We start from the raw sequence: 4,939 nt of genomic DNA on the forward strand, positions 1-4,939 counted from the left end.
AGACAAGAAGGTGAGATAAAAATCCCAATTTTCCGCCCATTAACTGCAAACGTTGGTAGAGGACCGTAATGATAGTAGACTCTAAGCTCCTTCTTCTATGAGGTATTGAGGTTCTTTATGGAAGATTTGCAAGGAGAGCCGAGAAAAAAAACACGTTTTATACGAGGTGAGAGGTTCCCACGATTCTTTTAAAAATGGCAGGACGCGGCGGTGTTGTACGTCTATCTTTCTCTTTTACCGCTGTTTGGAAGGTCGCACCGCATCGCCACTAGGTATGTGTCGAGTGAAATGACGATGTAATCAACTGGTGTCATTAGCACGGTGCAACAACGTTTAGAAGAGGAGGAAGGGGGTCGGTAAACAAACGTTCCTAGGCCTATGGGTGCTTCCAGAATTGAATTCGAAATGGCCCAGCGTGGGTTTCGCGAGATTTTTGGGTCGTGAGGAAGTGCTTTGAGTTTGTGCTCGTCTCACGTCCACAGGTATGTTATCAGGTGAATTAATTTCATTCTTAGTGATAAACAATTGAGTTGGCGACGTGGTAGCATGGTGGAGGGGGTAGCGGGGACAGGAAGGGGATGTGGGGGCACTAGTGAGTACATGCCCTTTAAATAAGAATAACTTTGGGTGATATTACAGTTGTTATCTTGCCTCATCCTCCCAGAAGACAGATGTGCTATCAGTAAGTCAGTGAATTGCAAGGCATCATCAGAGACATATCTTTTTCAAATTCCAAGGAAAGAGGTTACCTGATATTATGAAGAACATATTTGATAAAGGCAGTGTAAAGCAATTGCTATGGCCTCTGTGCTTCGGGTTCCCTCCAAAGTCTGGCAAAGACCTATCACATATGAACTTGGAAGATAGAGCTGGGACTAATGCCTTATTTTACAATGAATCACAAGAGAGCTCTACAAGAGCTTTAGAACACGTTGGAATGAAAGAGAAACGATATCTGGTGTCTGTGTCACGGCTTCACACTGTGGTTAGATTTCAAGTTTTCAAGGCTCGGAACATAATAAGCAAGGGGAAATGATCGTCGTGATTGGCTTGTTGACATATGTGACCAGCTTCTAGTTTGCATTTTATATATTGAATGACTTAGTTTCAAGCAGCAGTGAAAGTGTTATTGAGTAATCATTTCTATGTTTTATTAATGCTGTTTACTATTGATGTCAGTGACATTTAAGAACTAGTGTTTAAAAATGCCAAATGTTGAAATACAGTAAGTTTCATTTGTTACTGAAAAGCACAATGTATGCTACTCCTTACCATGAACTTACTATTAACCCACTCACGCCGGGGCCTTTCCGGCTTTGTGCAGTCGCAATACCGGGGTTCTCAAACGCATAAGCCTAACGCCTCGAGATTCTCGGGCGCACAAGCCGCAAGCCTGGGTTGCCCGCTCCCTCTACCCGAGCGCGTGGCTTCCCCTCATAGCACGTCCAGGGCGTCTGACGCGAAAACCACAATACGTGCTATCACGTCAACCGGCGTGAATGGGTTAAGGGATGGGAGGAATCCAGTTATTGTTATAATCTCAATTTCAAACTTTTGTATGGTACATGGTTAACTGTACATGAAATTGAAAGCTCAATTAATTTTTAAGACCTCTTTTGTATGGTATAATTATTACAAATTTAAAACAATATATTTTTATATACAAATTATATAAAGATTACAGTAGTGTTTATAGACTTCCCTGGTGATTTGTCTTTAACTCACTCACGCTGGGGCGATTCCGGCTTTGTATGGTGGTAATGCCGGGGTTTTTGAACGCATAAGCTAATGCCTTGAGACTCTCGGGTGCATAAGCCGCGAGCCTGGGCTGCCTGGTCGCTAATCCTGCGCACCGGCCTTGTCCAGATATCTCGTCACTGGTGTCTGACGCAAAAACCACGAAACGTGTCAGCACGTCATCTGGTGCGAATGTTAAATGAGGAACTAGTTGAAGCTTAATCCGTCAAGTTATACATTACTGAAATTTATTTGTTTTTATGGGAGCACTGATGTGTGCAGTTTACAGTAATGGCCAAACTGCATCTATCACAAGGTTTTTATTTTACAAGTCTTTGATTTTCAATTTACGACAACTATGCTGATAAAAGAATTAGTGAATGTTCAAAGTAGGATTGCATTTAGATAATTAAGCTTTTTCATTGGGGGAGGGGGAGACAAGGTAAAGGTAAAGCCCCAACTATTTTTCAAAGCTTTGGCTAAGTCCAGTGATGACATGGCCTCGGTGCTCCTGTCTGCTCAAATATTTCAATATCGTTAGGCTGAGAGATGCATATTAGGTTTGCCTTTTATGAATGGCATATGACGTGACTGAGACGGCGAGGAACCTATGATTTCTGTTGAAGATGTGCAGCTTGAACAATGTTATTGTACTTAATTGAATTTTGTATTATCCATAACACAGTAATAATTTCATAAATAATTTGTTACTAAAATTCGGAAACATGAAATGTTTCCATCAGTAGCTTCTCCTTTGGAAAAGCGACAAGAATGATGTGACAACAGAACTGTCAAATTTGATGATATATGGCTGCTATTAAATTACTCTATTACATAACAAGGATTTCTAATCAAGATGAATGTGGGTAATATATATAAAGTCTGATATAGAAGGAATGTGGATTCAATAAAGGCCTGTTTTGTTGAATTGTGATAGAAATTAAAGAGCTTGGTGATGATTGGTTAAAAGTCTGCAACACCAAACATTTTGACTCAACTCAAGACAAGTTCGAGCAGAGCTGGGTAAGGCTGGACTCTGTTTTGGAGGCTTGTGGGGACTAAACTGCAAAATTTGCACATCGCCACCATTTTTTCCTTATATTGACATTATTACTGTTGACCACCATATCAATTTTACACCATTTGATACTTTATTTTGTATGATGTGTGTTACCACCATCATTTTTATATGCCCATGTTGTGTCGGTATTGGTAAGAATAACCAAGATTATCATCTTTCTTTTTGAAAAGGCTATTGGCTTCATAGAACACTCTTCAGAAAGGTTTTTGTTATAGGTGATTTGTGCTAATAATGCTAATAAATTGGAATTGAACCATTAATAATTGGTAACATATGACAGATTTTGCAGGTTAAATATGATGTGCTTTATGTGAAGGAAAGGAAAAGCATATATGAAGATCCAGCAGTTTTTAACAAGAACGTTTTTGGGTTTCCTTAACCCTCTCCCGATGGGGCACGTCAATAAATGAAAACCCCTACGCCGGGCTATTGCAATATTGCATTGGAAACGTCACACTGGCATGACACCCCGGCATCAGGAATTTAGCTGTGTCACACGGGTGCTACGCATTGTCGTCATAGAGTTAATGTTTAAGAAGCTGCTATAGAATATGGTCTAACCTCAGTTTTCTTGTAAATTTGAACACTTTTTAGGAATGAAGTAACTGGGTTGATATCCAATACTGACTTATTATGATAGTAATTTTTCCTTCCCTAAAAAAAATTACTGTTTGGTTTCTCCTCACATTTTCAATAAGCTGCTCATTTTTGTAGTTTGTAATAAGGTACACTTTTCCAAATCATCTTTAACCCAGTGATGACATAGGGCATCTATACATGCCATGGTGAAATGTTAATGTCACCTGTTCACACCATGACATTGGAGGTGGGAGGGGGGGTGGCTGTTCTGGGCAGCATATATATATGAAGTTATATGGCTATGATCGTAGCCGTCTGGTTAGCTCATTGGTAGCGTGTCGACTTCACATCCCCGTGGTCGGCAGATCGAGTCCCGTCCAAACTCTTGAGTTTCCATTGTCACCTGGCGGTTAGTGACGTAGCTGGGCACTGCGTTGGGTAAGGACCAAGCTCAGATCGTTGGCACATTCTCTCACGGGTCAGCACGTGCTGACACAGGCGGGCTCGCTTCAGTGCATACAAGCCCGGCGTAGCATCTGCTCCGCAAATCTGGCTTATCCTTATCCTTAGCTATGATCGTAATAGTTCTCAAGCTACAGCTCTTGAAAGTTGGCCTAAACCTGTTTTTTTTTCTACCACCACTACTATTACTACTGCTGCTGCTGTTACTACCACTACCACCACCACCACCACCACCACCACCCTACTACTACCACTACTGCTACTACTACTGCTACTACTATTTCTATTATTTCTACTATTTCTACTACTACTACTTTTACTACTACTACTTCTACTACTAGTACTACTACCACCACCACTACCACTACTACCACCACATCATCACCACCACTATTAATACTACCACCACCACCACTACTACCACTACTACTACTACTGCTACACTAATACTACTACTACTATAGAAAAACAATCTGTTAGTCAAGAATCAAAGATAAGGGGAATAAACATCATCCCCATGCTTCTAATTATTACATCAAGTAGTCAACTTCGATATTAATCCAGGTGCAGCATCAATTTTTTTTTTTTTTATCATAGATATTTTTTAGCAAATATTCTTAAGCTATTAACCACCATTAACTTGGTTTGATTTATGTAATAGTCAAAGAAAATTATGATACCTATGATACTTTGAAATTTATTTTTATATTTGCTGGTAATATATTAGAAGTTTAATCAGATATACCTTGAAAATAAGATGTATTAGAGACTCATGTAAGCATTTTAACCCCAATACGGTTTAGTGGATGTATTTTGTCTCTACAGCTGTTGTAATCAGCTGTTAATTTACATGTGGTACAGGTGTAGAAAAGATCAGTGTAACAGCTTCACTTGTGAGCACCGAACAGAATTTTTTTCAAGGCACTATTTATTCATGAGGTTAAGAAAACCATGTCTTGGTGAAGTCATGATTTAGGTTAGTGGTTCCCAGCCTTGCATAATTCAATGGTTGGTCATAAGCATTTACTAGGTTAGGCTATTAATGCCTATTAAAAAAGAGAAAACAAAATACGAGACCTG

The sequence above is a fragment of the Penaeus japonicus genome, unplaced genomic scaffold (assembly GCF_977035675.1).
Source record: "Penaeus japonicus unplaced genomic scaffold, GWHDUDI00000001_assembly GWHDUDI00000038, whole genome shotgun sequence".
In the NCBI taxonomy this organism is placed as follows: domain Eukaryota; kingdom Metazoa; phylum Arthropoda; class Malacostraca; order Decapoda; family Penaeidae; genus Penaeus; species Penaeus japonicus.